Source organism: Pinus tabuliformis, chromosome 9 (genome assembly GCF_031772625.1).
Source record: "Pinus tabuliformis cultivar Carrire ecotype Pingquan chromosome 9, CPIR1, whole genome shotgun sequence".
Classification (NCBI taxonomy): domain Eukaryota; kingdom Viridiplantae; phylum Streptophyta; class Pinopsida; order Pinales; family Pinaceae; genus Pinus; species Pinus tabuliformis.
In genome coordinates, this window is record NC_142307.1 from 1233732751 (window position 1) to 1233759412 (window position 26662).

General features: G+C 37.8%; 1 pseudogene; it reads left to right on the forward strand.

The window, feature by feature from the left end:
* Nucleotides 1–353: 353 nt before the first annotated feature.
* LOC149152997 (ABC transporter F family member 4 pseudogene) overlaps nt 354–26662 on the forward strand; it is a 39429-nt pseudogene continuing 13120 nt past the window's right edge.

Below are 26662 nucleotides of genomic sequence, written 5' to 3' on the forward strand. Positions count from 1 at the left end.
CAACTGCTCACAGGGGATTGCACTGCCATGCAGGTTGGCTAGAAAGTGACCGTTGAAGTCACTATTCATGAAGTGTTGCTCAACTTGAGGCCAAATGGAGTGGGCGGTAGGCATTTAAGACATGATTTATGGGCAAGATTTGGAAAAATCTGCTGCCAAGGGAGCATTAATGAACCAGATTTGGGGGGAATGGTCGAATTCAAATTCAAAAGTGCTATAAATTACAAAGGGCTGCCCAGCAAACAACGCTTGGTCATTTGTGAATTGAGCTATTAAGCAGAGCCCTGATTATTGAGCGCCGAGCATTGATTGAGCCCTTGAGTTTGCGAGTGATAGATTTCTGCACAGATACAATGGCAACAGTTGAGGATGTTATGATAATAGAAATGACCGCCGAGGAGGCCGCGCAGGCCCTTACTATGGGGGATGCTTCGGAAGGTTCCCGTATTGTGGCAGAAATCCCGAAATCACCGCGCATTCCAAGACCTAAGAAGGACAAACAAGCAATGGCTCCCATATCTGTGTCCCTGCGGAACCTGCTGCGCACCAAGCTGTTAATGGAGGAGAAGGGGAAAGTCGTCACCATAGATATGGATGAAGAAGAAGAAGATTTGGATGATCTTATCATCACAGAGGGTGAGGATGAAGGCATGGAGGAGGACACTCAGCCTACGCACCCTGCGACAAAATTTCCCGCCTATGCCCCCCGCAAAAAGGGAAGGCGAAAGTGCCCAAGGACCTGGACGAGACCAAGAGCTCGCTCCAGACCCTGCTCCTCCCAAACAACATTATGTTTGAGGGCACGCACCTGGGTTGCATGCCAAGCCTGAAATTCGAAGATTGGGACCTCGCTGACCATGAGAAGTTCCCCCACCTTGAGACCAGGAACCTCATGAAGCCCAAGCAGAACATAACAGTGGGGGTGACAGAATTAGAGCCGTGGAAGTGGCTGTGCGGAGTGGAAAAATCTAGGCTACCGAACCTGCTCTGGGTGCCGCACTTCCACCACACCCCAATAACCATTTTCGTCATCAGGCAGCTGCTCTTCCTGATGCATGATGGGTGTTTATGGCTGGAGGAGCCCATCCCCATCATGGAAAACCTGATTCACCACATCTCGCGACTTCCATGCAAAGGAGAGGACCTTGCGGACATATCGAAAGGAAAGAGCAGTGACTTGGCCATCGCAGAGGCCATGAAGAAAAAGTACAAGATAAAAAAGAAGAAGGGAGGCTACGCCATCTCCAACATCAAGGAGAAAGCAATATGCGTGGCAACCCAAATCGTGGCAGGAAAGGTTATGCGCAAGTGCCGCTCGGATGAAGTACCTGTGCCGGTTGTAGCATTGGCTGAGCAGTGCGCGAAGGGGGTCCAGTTTAACTGGTCTGAGTTCCTCTGCAAGGAGTTTCTAGAAAATTTCCGCAAAGCTCAAGAATAGGGAAAAACACTCCACTATACATGGCTTCTGCTATCCATAGTGCTCGTGGTCGAGGAATTAGCAAAGGATAGTCAACTCCCCATAATTGACAGGGACTTACAAGAGGCCGCGAAGTACGCTTTGCTCTGGGCCACAAAGGATGCTAAGAGGATCTGCGACAGTAAAATATTCTAGGTGTTCATGGAGATGAACCTCAGAATGGGGATCAACCGTAAGCCGTGGTTGTCACCCACTGTTTACAATAGTCTACAGAGTTCTGCAGAATTCAAAGCGGGCATGCATAACATTTATATAAGAGCGCGCAAGGACCCGACTAAACAGTGGACAAAGCTCCCCTTCGTAGCCACAGACGACGTCGTTTTCAATGTACTGGAGGCATGGTCGCCAGAGTGGCACGCCCCAGACATTGCAAAGATCGAGAAGTTAGTGGTGCAAAGAAAGAAATACGAGGCCAAGTTGTGCATCGCATAGTTGGCTGAAAAACGAAGGAAGGAAGTAGCAGCAGTGGAAGTGCAGGTAGTGCGGGACGCGACACAGAAAGAAATTGAGCAGGAAAAGGCCGCAGCAGCAGCAGTAGCACAGGAGGTAGTCGCAAAGGCGGGCGAGGGCCACACAACATAGGGGCAGGAAGCAGAGGAAGCAGAGACAAAAGAAGGAGGCACGAACCCACAAATCGCGTCAACATAGCTCAAGCGCTAGCACCCAACAGAGCGGGCAGGGTTGCGTAAGAAGGTCAAGGCATCAAAATTGTCTATTGACCCGACCATCCTAACTGAAGGTGATCTGCACGACATCGGAGAGACGATGCGTGATGTCACCAATGAGTCTCTCCAAGATTTCATGCAGGAGAACCAGATTGTGTTGGGGGCCCTAAGAGCGTAGTTGCAGGAATTACAGGCACGCCCTCCTAAGGTTGGTACCATTTCAACTAGCCTCACTGTCGGCTCAACAAGAGCAGAGCAGATGTTGCGCGTGCAGATGACAAATAAAATAGTGCTGCCGGAAGGGGCACTAGTGACATCAAATGACGTCGAAAGGCCTACGGTTAGCACATTGAAAGGTCTCGGTCTCAATATGGCTGTACTCCAACGGCAGACCTTATATGTGTTGTAGGATGGGATAACTGTAGAGCTGTGAGCTAGGGAGAGCCGCACACTCCAAGTCCTCAGTGAGCAGAAAATAAATATGGAACAACTAAGCTTGCAGCGCGACGAAGTGGTGTCACATAACCAACAAATGGTACAGGTGATAGACGATGCTTGCCAAAGCGTCTCGGAGCTGGCCATCCCAGTATACATGCCAATAGAGGTGCGGATCCACAGGTTAGTAGCAGGGGTCCACGAAGCAAGGGAAGAAATGAAAAAGGTTTAGCTGGAGCTGAACCTTCAGATCGTCAAGCTGCAGTTGAAGGTGTAGCCATCCACTCCCCCAGAAGTTAGAGAACAGCGCGTTAGCGCTATCACAGTCGGACTAGAAGAGATTGGTGGTGCAGTGCCAGACTACACCAGTATGTTGGAAGTATCACTTGAGGTACTCACAAATCTGCAGGAGGACCCCTACATCCATCGTTTAGAGACAGAGGCACGAGAATTTCAACAGCAGTATGACAACGTCCGAGGAACTACGCAGACGGTGGTCCTCACTCAGAGGCTTGCATGGATGAAGTAGGATAAAGTGCTGAAGGAGCAGGTGGATGCAACACGACATAAGGAAGCAGTCTTGAAGGCGTGCGTTCAGCCTTGGATTGATGAGGCCTTCACCATCATGGCAGAAATTGAAGGCGAGCTCGCACACATGAAAGGGTTGTACATACTGATGCAGAGAAGCACTCCCAACACAGAGGTCTCGAACAACGAATGCTGCAGATCCAACAAGCAGCAGCTTAGTGTGCTGCTAACCTTGCCGCAGTTCGAGAACAGTTGGAGGGACTCAGCAAAAAGATCTTCGCACTGACAGAGTGACTCGAGGGTGAGTCACAATGTTTGTGTTGGGGGCCTGTTGGGCATGGAATCCACCCCAAGGCATGTTTTGGGGCTCAAAGCCCAAGTTTTGAAAAAATATTGTTGTAAAATCTTCGCGAATTGCAGGTCTGAGGGCCATGGGATTGTATAAATAGAGTGAGGCTCTAAGTGTAAAAGAGAACTAAGTAATGAAGGAATAAGGAAGTCTAAGTGGTTGAGTAAAAATGTAAGTGTGTCTGTGGGTCATAGAGTAGGAGAAGGCTCTGCAGCTGAGTGCGCAGAGGCCTAATAGTCCGCAGTTGAGTGCACGGACCCCTGCAACTGAGTGCCAGGGCGATTCAAGTTTGTAACCATGGAAAGAATCAATAAAGAGAAGCTTTGCTATAATTCTGTGTATCTGTTCTTAGGTTAATGCATGGTTAATATAATTTGAAAATATATTGTTTATTTACTACGCGCACCTATATGAAGGTTCTATGTTGTTAAGTATAACTTAAAGCACTCAAGTAGGCAAAGATAATTCACTAATATTGGGATATAAGCAGGCTTTTGGGTAATAACACAAAGCGCGATGCATGGCCCTCGGGTAGGACTGTGCGAAGGCAGTATATTAGCCCGCGAGGAATGGGCGAGTGCGCAAAGCAACCTGCGCACAGGGACAAACCACGGACCAGTCGAACTCATCAGACATCTCCAGGGTGCGAAAACCTGGTTCTAGCACCCTCTCATACTGTTGGAGAGGTAAATCCCCTCTACGGATAGAGGCGATCCCTACTAGCCCAGCAAGGGTCTAGCAACAATCACACAATGCTGCTATGCATGTTCCTAATTACAATTAAACAAGAGGTAAAGGGCACCTACTTGGATTCCAACGCTGTCGTTTGATGAAGAGATGTTGCCTTCACTCCTTCGCTTTGGCTGGTCACAATCTTCCGCGATCCCCACGAATAGATACCTGCACACACGAAGAGGAAACAAACGCAAGCGTGAAATCTAGTAAAAGCAACCATACATCAGTCAGAAAAGATGTAATTCACATTTAACCATTGCATGTACAAATGAGAATGGAACAATAATAGCAGTCATCTATTATTAATCAAGACAGAGAAGAGTACAACCAAATGTTCTGACGTCGGTATCCTTCTCAGGAGGGGCCAGTCAGCAAGTGTCTCAAGCATTCACCTTTCTAAATGATTCTCCCAAGACAAGAAACTCTCTCTCACACAAGCAACACGAAACAACCTTCCCTAAGCTATCAATCACTTCCACACTTAGCACACCAAATACCTATATTAGCAGCAATCTGAGCACTATAAGCTCTACACAATCCAAGCTATTCCAAAACTAGCTGCTCATGGTAATGGTGGAAGTTTATATAGGAGAAGGAGCTTCCTAAAAGGGTGGAAGGATGAGCTTATCCTTGAGGGAAATGGTTACAAAGGGTCGAACAGACATGCCATAGAAGGGAGTCGATACTCACAAAGCCAACAACCACACCTGGAGTTATCTGGAAGGCTGGCTATTGGAACAAATTCGCCCAAACAGGATCAGCGCGGATTATAAGGCGACTGACGTGCTGACGTCGCGCCTCAATAACTGGGAAAGTCATGTCAGCGCGACCCAATACAAAGGAGAGGTGCGCTGGCTCATAAAATGCGACCAGCGCGGAAAAGTGATGTGCTTCCGCGCTGGCAGCGCACTGAATACACTACGAGCCGCCAGTCAGCGCACTGAATACACTACGAGCCGCCAGTCAGCGCAGATATTTTAGAAACAGACGCGCTGATGAGGAAAACTTTGAAAAAGTGGGTTTTGGGCCAGTTCAGAAGGCATGAACTTGATTATTGTGAATTCTTGACACAATAGGGTGACTGACAGGGAGACAGTGACAAATTACTGTGTAACAGTTAGATTAATAACCATTAATTATTTTATTTTCCTAAGTTTAGACTTAGGATCCCATTAAAAATAATTAATTATTTTAATAAAATTGTCTCTAGGTGGAATTTCCCAAAATTCTTTATGGGTTCTTTGGAATACATTTGCCCAAGCCTCCCTACAAAATTTGAGACTTAGAGCACATTTGATGCTACTAGAAATCAACAAAATCATACTTCAACAATAAAGAGTATACAATGCAAATGACGATAGGAGAAGGGATCTTATGGAGAGGTTCTCCCTCTAAATTGGAATCCACGTCAGTCATCTTCATTCATGCCATCAACCTATCTATAATGTTATCATGCATCAACGGATCTGTTAGATCATAAAGTTAGATTATATCACATATTTATCATGGTTATATCATGTTATCATCATCTACTTCATCATGGCTTCATGGCATCAATCTTTCATCAAGGATTAGTGTCAATATAGCTAATAGGAGTAGACTTCAAGAATCATGATCACAATCATTACTTCTTTGTCACATAAATCAATCCATCAAGTCAGGGTTTTCAATTTTACTATACGCCGTAATTACTAAGCATGTCAAAGCATAACCATGGTCAACAATCATGAATATCAATCTCATTGTTACACTTCCATCATCATGGCTATCATGCTTTTCACAAAAAATATTAGTAGCATCAAGTTACCATTTATTAGAATCAAGGTGCTAGCCTTCTTCATGAAATCAATATATCAAAAATGATAGATGTTAGCCAAACATCAAGTATACCACTATATCAAAGATAAAAATTAAGTAGCCTCATAGAATCAAGAAGTTCATCATGTTCAAGAAGTAAGATACTTGTTTAATACCAAGTGCACCATCTCATCATAAGAAAAACGAATCCAAATCATTTTCATATGCATGCATGAACCATTTGAGAAGGATACATTCTAATCATACCTTAGGGCTTACCTTACCATTCAATATTACAGCTGAAAACATAACATTGAAACAATATACCGTGCATACCTTGTAGTGTTCAAATACTTGAGCATCTTTTTATTTGACATAGGAAGTTTGTATAACTTTGTCATATTTTCATTAGGTTCCTTTTTACCTTTTCCAGCTCTATCTTTTCTTTCCTGCATCTCAAATAATGCTCAATAAGGATCCTCTTATTACATATCATCAAGGAGGTTAAAATCATCCAAATACTCAAATATACATGCAGGAAGTATAAGTAATAATCAAAACAATAATAAAATCTATAAGTCTAAACAAAATTAAAGACATAAAAGAGCATCATAAGTCAAGAAATACTTATTTGCAATGAGAGGTGATCGTCTCCCTCTTGAACCAACCTTCAAAAGCCATCATTGTTCATTCATCTACTTTATCAACAACTAGGCCAACTAGAGACTATCCCATCTAGGGCTTCATCAAATCTGTCACAAGTTCTTCAACATATTCACATTGACCATAGTAGATTTCATATCTAAAATCTTTTCCATAAATAAGGGTTTCCAACAAACCCTAATCTCATAATATGCATCAAACCCTAATACAAAAATCGCCTAAGGTTTTCTTCAAACCCTAGAATTCTTTTATGTTTCCATCATCCTCTTCTTGCTTCCATTAATGGTGTCATCATAGGGGTGATGTCCATGACTTTTCTTCAGCCCAACTATGATTCCATGTAAATTTTTCTTAGGGCTATATTGTTCTTTCCTTTAATAATTTCATTTCTTCATTAGCACATTAAGTTCACCCCATAACACCATAAAATTATTGAGGGAAATTGTTTAGGGGAGGATGGCAATTTTTTCTGGATGGTTCGGCTCTACAATGGTTTATCCCGAAAGGTTTTACATCATTTCTGCATACACAAGACTCAAATCACCTAAAAATATTTCAAAAGATGTGATCTCACGTTTTCAAAACAAGAACGTAGTGCTTCTGTATGGACTTTATCAACAAGTGGAGTATTCCTTAGAGGCCATATGAAAGGGTAATGCAGTGGTATGGTTTCGAGGGATTGATAACATTGCGTTGGTTGTTGAGAGAAAGTCCACAACCAATTTTGAAGATTCCACAGTAAGTGGAATTTGAAGTAAACAGGAGCAAGATCGAGGACAAGTGTGGGTCGAAGAAGGAAAACATGTCCTCTATGTTATCATCCACTGCTCTCCCATTGGCTCAAGGAAGATCAGGCGCATCAGATTCAACAAGATTTATACAGTTTTGTTTCTTTTTGAAAAGGCAAATGGGCAGTGGATACTCTCGAAAGTTTCTGATAGCAGGGTCTGGCGAAACTTCATCCTGAAGAAGGAGTCAAAAATACCAGTGGATCCATGTTGGATTCACACTAAAAGTATTGCATGCATAAGTGATCAAGGATAGAGTTTAGATTAGATAGGCAGGGCGTGAATCAAATACGCTCCAAATCCACATCTTGGGATTTTTTCTAGAGACCTACATGCATCAAGGATCCATTTCATCTTGCACGACAAAGAGCCCCCTCCTCTCATAAAAAATCCCAGATCTATCGCTTGGGTCCAAATTCGAAGAAGAGACAAGTAGAAGGGAGATCACAAGGCACAGATCCAGATGTGGAGGATAAATATCATATATTTATTAAAATGATTGATGGAAATCAATCTTGCGAAGGGTTGGCAGAAGTGATCTAGTGACAGATCTGAAGCAAAATGCCCAAAAAGTTGTAGGTATTCCTGTAGGTATTCCTGCAGGATGTGGTCCAGTTGAAAGACTATGGTATTCAAAGGAATTCTACCATCATCTTGAATTTAAGACTGCAAGGTGATGCCCCAAGAGCGATCTTCCCACTAGATCAACTTTGATTGGCAAAGGTCTGCCGTCATTCAAGGATGCATTGAGACAGAATTCTATCACACAGGACAAACAAAACCCAAATCTGACAATCCCATGTCCACACATTATAGAGAAGATGGAGAAAGCGCTAGATCTGTCCATAGAATTACTAGAAGTAAGTGGTCTTTTACTATTTTACAAGAAAACTCTATCATATGTCGACTTAATGGTTTATGGCCCAAATTTGAAGAGCTAAATAAGTGGATCTAGCTCAATTAGACCAGAGACTGTGACATTTATCTGTGTGCAAACGTTTTTTTTGTGGTCCATTTTGATAACTCGAAAGATTTTGATTGTCATAAATGAAGGACCATGGTTCTCGGGAATGGCAGGTCTCTTTGTAACCCCATGGTTTCCTGGTTTTGTTGCCAACTCAATGGTAGTCACAAAAATGTCGGTTTGGGTAAGGCTACATAATATTTCGCTCCCCTTTTGGCACCACCAAGTTCTAGAAGGCATTGGAAACTCTTTGGGAAGGTTTCTAAAATGGATCGAGAAATAATGGACAAAGGTATCCTCACTTTTGCACGCATATGTGTGGAGATGGATTTAAGAAAAGACCTTCCTGATCATATTCAATTGACACATCAAGACTTCAAATGTACACAATGGATAGATTTTGAAAATACCACCTTTAGATGTCGGATTTTCCATCAAACAAGGCACTTGTAGAACACATGCAATCAAGCAAAGAAAAAGACAAAGAAAAGATCGCAAAAGAAAAAAGGATGGAAATTCCTAGACCCTCCTTCATCAGATGATGAGGAAGAGGAAATGGATGAGCCCAAGCAACATCCAGAGACACAAAATCAATATGGTTCTCCAAAGGATGGAGAAGAGAAGGAGAAGGATAAGAACAAATAGGTAGAGATTACCAATAACTTAGCAGTGGTTTCGATCCATGAGAACCAACATGAGTACAAGAGAAATAATCAAGGCTCATGTGGAACAAAGCGATCTCATGTTTTTGAGAGCTCAGATTCAGATAAGAAGCCCAAAACACTTCAAGAAATAACGAGTTGGAAATTGTTTCATCTAATCCATCACTTGGGGTTTGGTAAAAATTCCAAAAGAAAAAAGGCAAAAAAGAAAAAACCAGTTTATATGACACTGGTCCATCTTGCTACTATTGATTTGGGCTCCCATAGCAAGGTATTGATTCGAGAGGTGGGATCCTCAAGGATCCTACCCATCTGTATCTCTTTCGAACTATAGCTCCAAATCAACCCACCTCCCTCCTAGAGGTATCTCTGCTGTCATGACAAACTCCTCCTCCTTGATCTTTGCAGGTGCAGCCTTCAGATCTTGTTTCTCATATTTGTCCTTCTTCCTGAGAGGACACTGTGTTGTTTAGTGACCCATCTCGCCACACCTGAAGCACTTTATATTCAAGGCATCCTTCTTCTGCCTCCGCTACTCTTGTTGCCCCTTCGATGAAAGGGCTCTATTCTCATCCTCCTCCTTGGGATTCGACCCACTGTTGTTGCTTCCGTCAAGTTTACACTTGACCAAGTCTCTCCTCAACTTCTCTTACTTGAGGGTTGCCCACATCTCATCCCAATTTAACAAAGTCAGCCTACACAGGATACTCTGGACAAATACTTGCCACTCATCTAAGATAGAATTGAGGGCCAGTCTAACCAACTCAAAATATTGAGGTGTAGACCCCACAACTAATAACTCATCTCGGGTCTCATGAAGCTTCGTGAGGAATGGATCTACGCACTCCCCCTTCTGCATCTGTGCAGATCTCAGTTTATGTTCTAAACACATATTTCACTACTCAAAAGATCCTTGATATAGGGTAGACAACGCATCCTATGTATCCTTAACAATCCCTTTGCTAGCGATGTTATAGACTACATGATCCTTCACTTCGTCGAGGATCATTATTTTTTCCTTCGCCATTTCTACCTTATATTTCTTCAGCAGATCTGGATTTGCAGGCTCAACCACCATATTGTTGACATATGTCTTGAGGGAGTTCTCATCTAGAATGAATGACATTCCTGCCTTCCCGATGACATAGTTGGATGCTCCGTCCAATCTATCCTAATCCCTCAAACCACTAGTTGCCATCTTCGCCACAAAACACTGTCAAACTGCTCCTCTCTTCTCTTACTGCTGCTACTCATCCAATAAGAGAACGAACTTCTTGGTGGGAAGTATACAGAGAAAAAGTTCCCTCACTGTGCTTCTCTTCTGTTCTGACATCTTTTTGTCTAGCAAAACGGCCTCCAGAAAAACTCTGTCCCACCATCTCTTCCTTGCGCTAAGGCTTCAATGTTTCTCCCTCTGCCATGACAATATTTCGATCTGGAAGCCCTTCTCTCTGTCGAACCACTCATAGAGAGACTGTTTTGAAATTCAGCCCTTCAACTAGGACTATGTAAACCCCTCTAGGGATTCAAACGGTTTCATCCTGCAGCTTTTTTGACCTCCTTTTCTGATCAGTGTTGGGCTCTCCGGAACTATTCTTCTTGCTTCACCTGCACTCCCTTTGATACCATGTGAAAATTCCTGAAACTGGAATCCGTACTGCAGCACTGATGATATATATTTCCTACTTGTTAGATTTACATGAATAATTTATTCGCGGTTTTCTACGGAAAACATCAAAATACATACATTATAGCCTAAACCATTTAAATAATATTCTGAAACAAGAAACTAAACAATATAGAGAGATACACACAAATGACATAGTTGTTTCTGGACAAACGTCCTCGGAAAAACCTAATGCGAGAAAAATGGTGCAATAGATATGAGGGTTTTTATTATTAAGTATAATTTATTTTTAAATACAACCTCTGGATGTTTTGCTGGCAACCCAGTACAAAGAATACCACTTGGCAAAAGAAATTAGTGAGATCACCTCACTCTACACTGCAAGTCCTAGCTGATCGGGAAACTAAACCAATGATTTCCCCGACTACTTATGTGCTGCCCCTGTTGGGCCTACGTCAGCCTCTAAGGATTTTTGTCACCTTTGTTGGAGATTGAATTTCTTCCAGGAGCTGATTCCAGCCCTCCCAGCTCAGAAACATCATCCTCCCAGCAAATCTTGGACTTCTGCGTGGAGGGATCTACGCAGCTTTGCGTGGGGCTTGCTTGAGTCCTTCCTAGATCTGTGTCACCCTCTCTGACCACTATGATACCTCCTTAGTGTATGTCTCTACCTCATTTTTGAGTATCCTTGGCTCCAGAGAAGATCCTCCAGCCAAAACTCCCTCTTCCGCTCACTGCATGATCACTACAAATCACTGTGATGCCTCTAGCTTCAACAATTCGATATGATTGATCAACTCTTTGTGTGTCTTCAAATGACCATCAATCCTCCTTAAATAATCTTCTCGTTTACATTCAATGGCCCATATTAGAAGCTAATCAATGGCTAAGATCATTTCTGCTTGATCCTCGTCTTCCTCTAGAAGTTACACTCACAGTTAGATTAATACCCATTAATTATTTTATTTTCCTAAGTTTAGACTTAGGGTCCCACTAAAAATAATTAATTATTTTAATAAAACTGTCTCCATGTGGAATTTCCCAAAATTCTTTATGGGTTATTTGGAATACATCTGCCCAAGCCTCCCTACAAAATTTGAGACTTAGAGCACATCTGATGCTACTAGAAATCAACAAAATCATACTTAAGCAGTAAAGAGTATATAATGAAAATGACAATAGGAGAAGGGATCTTATGGAGAGGTTCTCCCTCTAATTGGGAATCCACTTTAGTCATCTTCATTCATGCCATCAACCTGTCTATAATGTTACCGTGCATTAGCAGATCTGTTAGATCACAAAGTCAGATTATATCACATATTTATCATGGCTATATTATGTTATCATCATCTACTTCATCATGGCTTCATGACATCAATATTTCATCAAGGATTAGAGTCAATATAATTAATAGGAGTAGACTTCAAGAATCATGATCACAATCATTACTTCTTTGCCACATAAATCAATCCATCAAGTTAGGGTATTCAATTTTACTATACGCCATAATTACTAAGCATATCAAAGCATAACCATGGTCTACAAAATATCATTAATATCAATCTCATTGTTACACTTCTATCATCACGGCTATCAGGCTTTTCACAAACAATATTAGTAGCATCAAGTTACCATCTATTAGAATCAAGGTGTTAGCCTTCTTCATGGGATCAATATATAAAAAATGACAGATGTTAGCCAAACATCACGTCTACCACTATATCAAAGATAAACATTAAGTAGAATCATAGAATCAAGAAGTTCATCATGTTCAAGAAGTAAGATACTTGTTTAATACCAAGTGCACCATCTCATCATAAGAAAAATGAATCCAAATCACTTTCATATGCATGCATGAACCATTTGAGAAGGAGACATTCTAATCATACCTTAGGGCTTGTAGTATTCAAATACCTGGGCATCTTTTTATTGGACATGGGAATATTGTAGCACTTTGTCATATTTTCATTAGGTTCCTTTTTACCTTTTCCATCTCTATATTTTCTTTCCTACATCTCAAATGATCCTCAAGAAGGATCCTCTTATTACATCTCATCAAGGAGGTTAAAAACATCCAAATACTCAAATATAAATGTAGGAAGTATAAGTAATAATAAAAACAATAATCAAATCTATAAGTCTAAACAAAAGTAAATGCATAAAGGAGCATCATAAGTCAAGAAATACTTATCTTCAATGAGAGGTGATCATCTCCCTCTTGAACCAACCTTCAAAAGCCATCATTGTTCATTCATCTACTTTATCAACAACCAGACCTACTAGAGACTATCCCATCTAGAGCTTCATCAATTTTGTCACAAGTTCTTCAGCATATTCACATTGACCATGGTAGATTTCATATCTCAAATATTTGCCATTAATCAGGGTTTCCCTTAAATCCTAACCTCATAATATGTATCAAACCATAATACACAAATCGCCTAAGGTTTTCTTCAAACCCTAGAATTCATTTATGTCTCCACCATCCTCTTCTTGCTTCCATCGATGGTGTCATCATAGGGGTGATCTCCATGACTTTTCTTCAACCCAACTATGATTCCATGTAATTTTTTCTTAGGGCTACATTGTTCTATGCTTTGATAATTTCATTTCTTCATTAACACATTAAGTTCACCCCATAACATCATAACATTATTGAGCGAAATTGGTCAGGGTACGATTACGATTTTTTTGGATGGTTCGGCTCTGCAATGGTTTATCCTGAAAGGTTTTATGCCGTTGATGCATTCACAGGACTCAGATCACCTAAAAATATTTTAAAAGATGATCTCGCGTTTTGACAACAAGAACCCAATGCTTCTATACGGACTTTATCAACAAGTGGAGTATTCCTTAGAGGCTATAGAAGGGTAATGCAGTGGTATGGTTTCCATGGATTGATAACATCGCGTTGGCTGTCGAGAGAAATTCCACGACCAAGTTTGAATATTCCAGAGTATGTGGAATTTCAAGTAAACAAGAGCAAGATCGAGGACAAGTGTGGGTCGAAGAAGGAAAACCTGGCCTCTATGTTATCATTCGTTGCTCTCCCGTTGGTGCAATGGAGATCAGGTGCGTCAGACTCAACAAGATTTATACAGTTTTATTTCTTTTAAAAATGCAAATGGGCAATGGATTCTCTCGAAAGTTTATGATAGTGGGGTATGGCAAAACCTCATCCTGAAGAAGGCGTTGAAAATACCAGCAGATCCATGCTAGATTCACACTCAAAGTATTGCATGCATAATTGATTAAGACCCACATCTTATTTCATGGTGGTGGTTTCTCTTTTATAAGATATTAACCCAAGTAAAGCTTCAAGCTTGTAATTGGATAGAGTTTAGATTAGATATGCGGGGTCTAAATCAAATATGCTCCAAATCCACATCTTGGGCCTTTTTCTGGAGATCTACATGTATCAAGGATCCATTTCATCTTGTACAATGAAGAGCCCCCTCATCTCATAAAAAAAACCCAGATCTATCACTTAGGTCCAAATTAAAAGAAGAGACAAGTAGAAGGGAGATCACAAGGCACATATACAAGCGTGGAGGAGAAATATCATATATTTATCAAAATGATTGTTGGAAATCAATCCTGCTAAGTGTTAGAGGAATGGATTTAGTGACAATTCTGAAGCAAAATGCCCAAAAAATCACAGGTATTCCTACTCCATTACAAAGTCTAATTTTTTCATGGAAAGTGCTGCAAGATGTGGTCTAGTTGAAAGACTATGGTATTCAAAGTAATTCTACCATCATCTTGAATTTAAGACTGCAAGGTGGTGCCCCAAGAGAGAGCTTCCCACTTGGATCAACTTTGATTGGCAAAGGTTCGACCTCGTTCAAGGATGCATTAAGACGAAATTCTACCACACAGGACAAGCAAAACCCAAATCTGACAATCCCATGTCCATGCATTATAGAGAAGATGGAGAAAGCACCACATATGTCCATAGAATTACTAGAAGTAAGTGGTCTTTTACTATTTTACAAGAAAAAGCTATCATATGTCAATTTAATGGTTTATAGCCCAAATATGAAGAGTTAAATAAGTGGATATACCTCATCTGTACTAGAGACTGTGACATTTATGTGTGTGCAAAAGGTTTTTTTGTGGTTCAGTTTGATAACTAGAAAGACTTTGATTATGTCATAAATGAAGGACCATGGTTCTGGGGAAAGGCAGGTCTCTTTCTAACCCCATGGTTTCCTAGTTTTGTTGCCAACTCAATGGTAGTCACAAAAATGTTGGTTTGGGTAAGGCTACATAATATTTCACTCCCCTTTTGGCACCACCAGGTTCTAGAAGGCATTGGAAACTCTTTGGGAAGGTTTCTAAAGATGGATTGAGAAAGAATGGATAAAGGTATCTTCACTTTTGCACAGATATGTGTCGAGATTGATTTAAGAAAAGGCCTTCCTGATCATATTCACTTGACACATCAAGACTTCAAATGTACACAATGGATACATTTTGAAAATATCGCCCTTAAATGTCGGATTTGCCATCAAACAAGGCACTTGTAGAACACATGTAATCAAGCAAAGAAAAAGACAAATAAAAGATCGCAAAAGAAAAATGATGTCAATTCCTAGACCCTTCTTCATCATATGATGAGGAAGAGGAAATGGATGAACCCAAGCAACATCCAAAGAGACAAAATCAACATGGTTCTCCAAAGGATGGAGAAGAGAAGAAGAAGGATAGGAACAAACATGTAGAGATTCCCAATAACTCAGTAGTGGTTTTGATCCATGAGAACCAACACAAAGACAAGAGAAACAATCAAGGCTCAGGTGGAACAAAGCGCTCTCATGTTTCTGAGAGTTCAGATTTAGATAATAAGGCTAGAACACTTCAAGAAATAATGAGTTGGCAATTATTTCATCTACTCCGTCACTTGGGGTTTGGAAAAAAGTCCAAAAGAAAAAAAGGCAAAAAAGAAAAAACCAGTTTATCTGACACTGGACCATCCTGCTGCCACTGATCTAGGATCCCGTAGCAAGGTATCGATCCAAGAGGTGGGTTCCTCAAGGATCTTGCCCATATGTAGCTCTTTCAAACTACAACTCCAAATCAACCCACCTCCCTCTTAGAGGTATCTCTACTGTCATGGTGAAATCCTCCTCCTTCCTTATCCGATTTGAATGATATTTAGGTTGATTTTGGTCCTCTTGAAAAGAGGAATCCAATGCAATTATTATATCCATTATATGAGATTTCCAAAATGGAATTTGACCGCAGTTTCATACTTTTGACAAAAAAATTGTCAATCTCTAGCTCTAAGGGCTACTCATTATCAGTTTTGGTTTGGCTGCTTGATTTATTTCGAGTCTTCTTCTAGGTGTTGCTCATGGAATTTTTCCTCTTCTATTACTTCCCAGAATGCAGGTATGTTCCTTCTTGTTGTCAAGATTTTCTCCTCCTAAGATGCAAGGGTGTTTCTAATTGTTGCTAGCTCTTGAGAAATTTCTTGGAGTAACATTCTTCTAGCTCTTGATCATTCTTGAATTATTCTTGCTAGTTGTTAATCTCTGTCTTGCACATGGGTTAATACATTGGGGGTTTCTTACAACACCCAAAATTGATTGAAATATTAAAAATGAATTAAAGCTAATTTAAATAACACTTGCATGAAAGAAACAATCAAGGCTTTATAAAAACCCAAAATGGTGATTGCGCTTTGGTCTAATCGTTTCTCCTCCCCCAAGTTGTGTAATTTACAAGAAATTTATCTTTCCTCAATTCATACATTGACACATCATATAAATCCAGTGAGACAGATAACCCACTAAAGTGGACACGCAAGTTCTTACCTCTCATATTGCTGCTCCTATATCATTGCGTTTTATGATGTTAATAATGCGGGAAAATATAATCTATAAATAAACAACCAATCAAGACCTAGTTCTTTGACAACTCCTCGATAATGATGCCAGAAATTTTGGGCAATTAATTGTTTAATTTTTCATCCATTAAATTATCGATCGGGAGTTCGTAAACTAATGAGGAGACTACAAAATATATACGTAACTAAGGTTGATTGGCTTCTATGCTATATTAACACGTCTACTCACTCACTACTTTTAGGTCTCAAGTATGAATTTTTCCGTTGTATGCCAAACAATTTCATTTGCTTTCAATAAAAACGTCCATACCCAAAATTGCGAACATTATAAAGACATTCAAAAAGGTTGATAGATCCACAATATTTAAATGAGACAGAAAAAGAAATAAAACACACGCTGCAAAGAGAAAGTGTGCACGCGAACACACACACACACTTGGTAGTTATAGGTTTGATTCATGTATACTTTCAACTACTTGTTGGATCTCGAGGTTAGTAACTTCCCAACAATTACAGGGCTCTGAAAACCAATCCACACAAACACAGAAGAATCTGGAAATTGCAGGAATTAAACTATTGAATCTAGTCTAACTATGCATGAAATAAATAAAATAGGAATATGAAAGTTATAGGAATAGGAACTGAAAAATTGAATATGATCTAACTGTGCATAAAATAAATGAAATAACATATACTAAAACTATTAAATTTTCAAGTGTATCCCAGGCCCAGAGGACCTTCTTGGCTAGGAGCACTACATGATAAAAACTCAGAAACTAATCAGCAATAGGAAAATTTCATTAGTTAGCCAGAAATTACAAAGTACAAGTTCGTACAACCTTCTAGAATGTTGGCACTGTATCAAAAACAATACTATCCCTCCCCTCTATTGAGTGTCACTTTAATTGAATTATATAATAGTTATTTTTGGACATAGCTAAGATCAGTGATCCTAAAAATAATGGATCTTCTATCCAACTACTATTATCATAATAGATTGTAAATTTACAACATTGTTATCTAATGCAGAAATTAGAATATTTAAATCCTAGTTTGGAATTTTGCTGAAATATCATGAAATCGTGACAAACAATTTAGTTTTATAAAAAGGTAAATTATATGTTGTAATTTTTCCCAAGATACATGTGGATAGGAGAGGATCCCTATATGGCGAATACATCACAAACTTGTGCCTTGATTTGCATTGACTTGGCTTGGAAATATCTCAACCAACAATCATGTCATTGGTGGTCACCTATAGGACATTTGGTAACTAAAAGCACATATAGAAACATGTGTAACTATCAAAGTAGTGTGCCCTAACTTTCAATATATCGACCATTCTTCACTTCTAGTGGTCAATTTGGTTTCCTTTTTTGGTAGTTGATTGTTGTGTCCTTCTAGTAACTAGAGTGACACTTGATAACCCAAGAGGATGCATAAAAGCTACATGAACCAATGCTAGGAAAACCATCATTAGTAGAACCAACAATAATGTGTTCTAATTCATTGAAAATAAAGGAAAAAAAATGATAGTTAACTACATTAACTATTATTGTGGTATATTCACAAAGAATGGCAAGATGGGTAATAAACAGTTAAAGGAATATGATAACATGACTAAAACTGGGTGCTTGGAATGGTGAAAATGGTGACAATTTGCGACTTGATATGCCTTTGATATTTACCATATATGTCTCGAAACAACAAGAACAAATATGCCTTTGGGTGTTGCCATAAAAAATGGAACCAATACACCTTTAGGCTTTACCATGTATGTCTAAAAAACAACTGAACCAGTATGCCTTTAGGCTTTATCATGAGTTACGCCATGTGTATCTCAAACCAAACAAAGTCTTTAGGCCTCACCAAGCACTGTAAACGAAACAAATTAATATGTTTTTGGGCTTCACCATGCACCATAAACCAAACATATTAATTGATGATTGAATTCACATCTTGGCACCGCATCAGCACATGTGCACACACATATCTGTGGTGTGTGTGGGTGCCCCCGAGCTAGGTTAGAGACAACGTGAATTTGAAACTCAGGCCGATGCAAGTTTGAATTTTGGCACTTGTGTAGAACCCTCTATGTGACCTTATTTAGTGCCTAGATCGTGACCATAGTAGCCCCTAGGGTTTACCCAATCCTCCATATGACCATGCCAGGTGACTGCATGTGACCTAGTCCTTAGGTGTCTATGGTCCATCTGATCATGATGTCAACATGACATCATCAACGTGGCACTCTTCGAGTAGTTCCATGTGTCACCCAGATTTGGCCTTATTGACCACCTAGAATCACTCACTGGACATGCCACATGGCACCCTAACATGTTGTCATGTCATACATCGTACTACCACATCATCATCCATGTCATCAACCTGTGCTAAAACTTGGCACCAATATTTTGTTGCCATGTCATCACTCTCCTATGTCATCAATCCATGTTTCCTTCCATTAAAGGGTCCACGTGTCCATTGATTAAAGGTTTACCTGTTATCTACCATGTGTCTTGCTCTTATTGGTCCAATGTGGTGGAGGACGAAGAACATGGGGATCGTGACCTTTGTTAAACATTGCACAAGTTTGTGCTTCATCTACCATTCATAACATCCACAACCATTAGATTTTCCATGAGAAGCAATATGTTTAACCCTATTAAATAGTGTGCATGTCCATGCACCAAATGTTGTTGATTTCTCACCAAAACATGGATTTTCCCTAAAGAAGCACATACTTTTACAAATTTGGTGTTTTTGATCATTTTTCCAATGTCACTTTCAAATTGACTTATCATCCCATCCTGGAGGTGTTTGACCAAGTGGGGTATATCATTGGAAAGGTCTCAGAGAGGAGTATATAACCATACCATTTATAAATTCATTTGATCATCAAAGCTTCAAGAAAAGCTCAATAATCTTCCTTTGACATGTCCTTTGATATCAATGACACTAGTTGTCATCAATGAGAAAATTGTGTCCAACATAATTTATATGGCTATGCTAGTAATTTTATTTTCAAAAATATGGATCATTATTAAGGATGAATTTGTTAGAAAACAATATCTTGTTGTTTTATTTATACCTTCGATAAATGCTTACTTAAATTATGTTATGATATTATTGTCCCAAAATGTATTATGTGAACTAAAGCCACATACATTCATTCTTGTGTGTGCTAGTGAGGAGGACAAGTGTGCATGTGAGAATACATGCAATACTAAAATAGCTATGTAATGATTATGTGGTGAATTTACATCTGGGAGAGGTGAACATGAGAAATTCAAGTGAATATTATGTGGTGAGTTTGTGCATGGATGAAACAAATATAAAGTATATATAGAAGTGTATTAAATATGTCAATGATGGGATATTGAAAGAGGGAATAAGTGGTTGCATACATGTAGATAATACATGGAATCAATATACAAACTTTTTCTTATAGGATTGACTCATAAAGGTGAAATGTGTGGTGGAATTTTTGTAGTGTTGGCATGGTAGTGGTACATTGTTGCATGAGAAAAAAGCTCCTAGTGAGAAAGGTGGTAAAAGTTTTTTTATTAATGTTGAGATTTAAATATTTACAAGTGGTGGAAGAGATATTATAATTTATGGGTGTGTTTACAATTATAAGGCTATTGGAAGATTAGTATTTGTTATGCACACTATTAAGCATAGGAAGTTCATTTAGATTAGGAGTTGATGTGCATAGGATAAGATTGTAGCAAGATGTGTGTATCTACTTATGTCCACCAAGTATGTATTGATTGCTTCTAGATATAACACGATACACTCTATGTATCTTGCCAGAGAATGGAGACTAATCATGAGTTCCAAATGAATAATTGTGTAAATGCAATTATCGGTTCATGAAATCTACTCATGTAGTGATTTGTGGTGTAATTGAGCATACAGGTACATTAATTATTAGTATATGGATGTTGGTGATCAACTCGTGTGAAATTGATCTTCCAATATTTGTAGTTAACATTATATATATATATATATATATATATATATATATATATATGTTAGAGATTCTTTTTGCGGGGGCTATGTTTGTTAATTATGTGCATGATTTGATAATTCTCAAGCTAATCAAGCATGGTTACTAGCTCGAAAAGGAGACATCATGATATTGTTTTTCTACTTAATTAGGGTGCTCTAATCTATTTCTTAAGTGGGAATCTATTGGTTCTTTTCCAAATGAACACTAGACATTTTATTCATAAATTATCATATTATCTTAGATCTTTGAGTCTTGATTTTGGATATATAAGAATAGATCTCTCAGATCGTGAATATTATGAAGGAGAAACTTGTAACCTTAATAATTTGTACTCTTTTTGGTTCAAGATGAGGTACAATAATCAAAACTGACCTTATCCCAATCCTTTCTAGGAATTTAAACCTATCCCAAATGTATAATTAGAAAATATCCTCATAAAAAAGGGAATTTTCAAATTTACTTGTTTTTAATGAAGGCATAATACAAAAATTCATTAGAAGCATTGCATTTTAGTTGTTTGTTAAGTAAAATTTAAAAAAAAATGACATGTCCTAGTGAAGCTTGAGAACTTGACCACCTATAATCACAAGTCACATGTACTAGTATGTCTGGAGTCCATGTGCATAAAAAATAAGCCTCTCTCAATTGCAGCTTGCAATTTTCTATTGATCATAATCGATTTTGAATTAATGTTATCTTGTAATAGGCTATGTGCAAAGCATAAGTTGTCAATAGGGAAGAAAGAGAAACCTCATATATAATGCTAGAGTTAAATTCATTACTTTCGAGTCTCATTTCTTTGTGCTAGTGGACCAACATGCCACATTAGAGTATAATAGGAAATCAAGAAGGCTCTTTTCTAGTTGAGTACTTGCAAGAGATATTTGGAATCTTATCAAATAGCTTAGATTTGTGTGCACTACAAGAATTTTTGTCTTTACTGCACCTCAGTCTACCTCATATTGCATCTTGCAAAATAGCTCACAAATTATAAGGGTTTTGATTTGAAGATTGATGTATCAAAGCAATCCTTAGTAATGGTGATTTTGAAGATCATAATAGTAGGTGAAAGGAACTGGATGAAAATCAGTCATTCCCTAGAAATGTGTGTGGGGTCAAAACAACCTCTAGGGAATAGGGAAACATGAAGTATAAGTGCTAATAGTGTTGGAAATAAGTTATATGAGCATTTTCAAAGTAAACATGAAAATGTAATAATTTCCAATATTTTGGGACACTTGGTACATATATACTAAAGATAACATGTTATAATGCATTTCATGGTTATATTTACTCAATACATACAAGATAAAGTCTTCTAGTAACAATTATCATTTCATGTATGAGGCCAATAGAGTATAGCACAACCAAAATACATTATGATTTTTCTTCATCAAAATCAAATTTTGAGAATCTACAAAGTGTTAGCCTCTTTCTCATATACAATCATAAATTCCTAGTACATCACCTTTATCTATTTTACATTTTGGTATATAGTTGTTATTCTAAGTATGTTTCTAGATCCTATTATGTCTCCTGATACTTTATCTCTTTATGAAGTGTTAAGGTGAGAAAAATTGAAGTAGTTTCATAGTTGTATATTAGATTTGTATTATTAGAAGATCTTCCATAGTGTGAGAATACATATTATGTTTGAGAGTTTTTCTACCAAATTCCTTGTCTTTTATATTATCTTTTTGTTTTCAGTGTTTTATAATTGTTATTAGAGCTTCCTTGTATTTTATATATCTTGTTGTTTTTAGTATTTTAGAACTTCCTCGTCTTTTATATTATCTTTTTGTTTTCAATATTTTATAATTGGTATCAGAGCCATGGACTCTAAGAGTTTGTGAAATTTTTCAGAATTTTCATGTGTTAAATGTTGGAAGTAATGCTTCCATGTCATGTATAGTTGTCGTTATGAGTTACAAGGAGGCAATCTAGAAGTTTTTGATTCCTATACTATGAGTTGGAGTCATAATCTAGATGTATCAAAGTAAGTGTGTTATGTCCTATATATGTAATGTTTGTGAGATCAATAAAATCATTGTGGTGTGATTTTTGTTGTGAAAACAATCTCTCGCTCTCTTTCATATTTCTAACATGGTATCAAAGTTAGATCTAGCTTGATTCCCTCATGGGAAAGCCAAGAAGATGTGAGAGAGCCTTGAGTGTTATTGTTCTGTACATATATAGATTAATATAAGTGTGTGACAGTTGATTTATGTTGTGAGTTTTATTTCTCCCTGTTTAGATCTGTGTGTGAGTGTGGTTTTCTAGATCTATATTTGATCTTAAGTGAGAATTCTTCTCCATTTTCTTTAGGAGATCTACAACTCTACGAATCTACAAAGCATTGCCTATCATTTCATGTGGCACAGGGAGTGGCGTAAAAACTGTGCATCCTATTTTGAAAGGAAGAGGGCTGACCTAGAGATCTGCAGTTGCTGCCATCAGAGCACCTAGGGTTCTGTTTCATTCAGCCCGAATGGAGATAAGGAGGGGTAACGTCCAACTGGATTTCGAGTGTGTGGAGAATCATGGTGATCAGATCATTGTTGCTTCGAGAGAGGATGTGAGCATTGTGGAAATCATTGTTGTGAGGGTGATTTTATTGGCTCTCGAAGGAGAATATATTCGAAACAAATTGCTGCATGGGAGAATCTATGAATGTGGAAATATATGGCATTTCACAAAGGAATGGTGTCGACAACCATGGCGGTTTAGTAATGATCATATGGGCGCACTCTGCAAGTGACCTGCATTCTAGCTTTGGATGACTGCGCGATTGTATCATCCGTCTTGGAATCTTGCTCCAAAGTCATATTTTTTTAGTGGATATAATTTGCTAGAAAAGCCTAGAGAATCTGGATACTAATGGGATCTACGTAATGGAAATCTACCAGAAGTTCAAGCCTAATGTGACCGTCACGTTCCCCACCCAATTACCATATTTGGGTTATGTGCACCGAAAACAGTGGAATGACTTTCCATACGTCTTAAGAAAAGTTAAATAAAATAAAATAATAATTATTATTATTCATTTTTAAGGTCGCAGCCAAGCCAAACTCCAAATTGGTGTATGAGACCCCCTTGTTTGTGGGACAAGGGACCCACATCCGTGCAACGATTTAACTGCTAAGTGTATGTGTTATTTCCCTTTAGCATAAAGAAGAGGTAGCAGTAATTTTTGAATGGCAGATTGGTTGAAAACATTGGGAAGGTTAATGGTCAAAGAAAGAGGTAAATGAGGATTTTAGAAGGAGAATTTCGGTTTGGTGATGCAGGAAAAATACATTATTGTATGTTTGAGTGGTTGTTATATTTAATGCATGAAATGTAAAGTGATTAAAGTGAGCTTATTTATTTGTAAAATTATTTTGGTATGTTAAAAAAAGAAAAAGAAAAAAAGGGGAAATGCAGAACCACAAAGAAAATACCAGCTATTAATATATTAATGTGACCCATCGTGCCCCAGGAGCATTAGTAACAAGTAGTTCTTAATAAGGTCAAGCTGGTGTGACCCGTCGTGCTTCGGGAGCGTTAGTGTAGGTCATTTTATAAGGTCAAGTTGTAGAATTGTCTGATGAAGACATTCTATACCCAAAATGCTATCCTAGATAACAGATGAAGGTTGTGGAGGGCCGTGGATTCACAGATGGTGGTAATTCCATAGGATGGTTCAGTATCGACATTGACTCATTGCACTCCAGGAGGTTGAGAAGCGTCAATGATGCAAAGCACATCAATGATGGTCTGAAGCGGTTACGTTTTAAATGGAGTTCAAGTGACAATGCAAAGATGTGGTGGTGAAATAGCGGTGTTCGCAAAATTCCATAGTGGATGTGGGTGTTAATGAAGACCATATCAGACAAATCTAACAAAGATTTATTTATTGTTGTAATATGTGAGTTTAATGTTTTCCAAGTAAGCATTAAGCGAGGGTGTTGGAAGTAATGCTTCCATGCCATGTATAGTTGTCGTTATGAGTTATGAAGAGTCAATCTAGACTGGCCGCTCGATTAATCAAAGGATTTGTGAGCATGGCAGGACCTGCTCCTCTGCTTTGGTGGAGCATGCATATAAATCTAAGCATCACATCTGCATTGAGGAAGCCCAAGTCGTTGTTAGGGTTAGTCATTTCCATCGTCGTAAATTGAGGGAGGCCCTAGAAACTGAAAAAAGGCCAATAATTTGAATAGAGATGATGGTTGGAATATTAGTAGAAGTTGGGTCCCTATTCCGTCCTCCTAGTTTTTTAGGCTTCTTTTTACGATTTATTTTGTTTGTTTATTTATCTATGTACGTATTGGTGTCTTTTTTATAGTATTTGTTGTTGCTTTATTATTCATTAGAGTTTATTTTCTTGATCCTTCGTGTTTTTATGTATTTTATTATCTTATTCGTTCTTAACTCCTTTTAGTATTTTTTTTTATTTGTTTAATGGCCCTAAGCCCCATATTTTATTGTTGACCCCGTTTTATTTATTGATTACTTTTCTTTGAATATATATATATATATATATATATATATATATATATATATATATGTATATGTATATGTATATATGTATATATATATATATATATATATGTATATATATATATATATATATATGTATGTATATATATATATATATATATATATATATATATATATATATATATATATTTGTTTCTATTTTATTTTTATGTATATTTGTATTTGTATTTATATTTTTTTTTCTATTAATTATTTTTAATTTAGTTTATTTTATTTCCATTTGTATTATCAAATGATCTTGTCTCAATTAATTGATTTTATAATTTTAGTTTCTTTAAAGTTTCCATTTTTTAATTAATTTAAATATTATTTCTCAATTAGTTGTTTAACTCGTGGTTATTTTTAATATCCCCTTTTTAAGAAAGTTTAAACTAATTAATTTAAATATTATTTTTCAAAAAATAATAATATTTGGTTTTAATAAATTAATTTAAATATTAATTTTCAAAAACTAGTCGTTACATATTAATATTTTTAATAAATTACTAAATTAATATCATTATTTAAATAATATTTTTCGAAAACTAGTAATATTTGGTTTTAATAAATTAATTTAAAGATTATTTTTCAAAAACTAACCATTTAATATAGTCGTTACCTATTAATATTTTTAATAAATTAATGAAATAATATCATTATTTGAATATTTTTTCAAAAATTAGACATTTAATATAGATGTTACTGAATAATATTTGTTTTTAATATATTAATAAATTAATATCATAATTTAAATATTATTGTTCAAATATAGCGGTTACTTGAAATTATGTCTCTACATTACTCTCTCTATTTAAGCCTTTGCCATAGTCTACCTCTTCATCTGGTTCTGATGATGAACCACATTTGTTGGTTTGAAATGCATCAGCGAAAACTTTCTCTTATGTGATTTCTACCAAAAGACTTTGCTTAAATCTAGAAGTTGTTGATTCCTATACTACGAGTTGGAGTCATAATCTAGATGTTTTGAAGCAAGTGTGTTATGTCCTATATATATAATGTCTTGAGATCAATAAAATCATTGTGTTGTGAAAACAATCTCTCGCTCTCTTTCATATTTCTAACATTAGAGACGTCCTATGTGTAAAGCCTATAAGTGTGCCCAACAATCTACTTCATGTGGTAATTATTTGTTGATTTATTATATTGTTGGCTTGTGCGTGAGGAGCCACCCAAGGACAAAGCAACTAGCTACGAGAAGCTATTGAAAAAGTGTGAGGGAGAATATATATGTTGAAATATTTTGCTTATGCGGTATTGGGAACAAATAACCAACCTGTCCATGGGCCATAAATGCAGGGGTTGTATATGTCCACCATTGTATATGTTATTGGCAACAAATAACCAACCTCCCCATGAGCCATAAATTCACAAGAGTTGTATATACCTATGTTGTATATGCTATAAACACTAAGCATATGTGACAGTACACTCTTCATTGGCAACAAATAACCACCCTGTCCATGGGCCATAAATGCAGGGGTTGTATATGTCCACCATTGTATATGTTCTTGGCAACAAATAACCAACCTGCTTATGAGCCATAAATTCACAAGAGTTGTATATA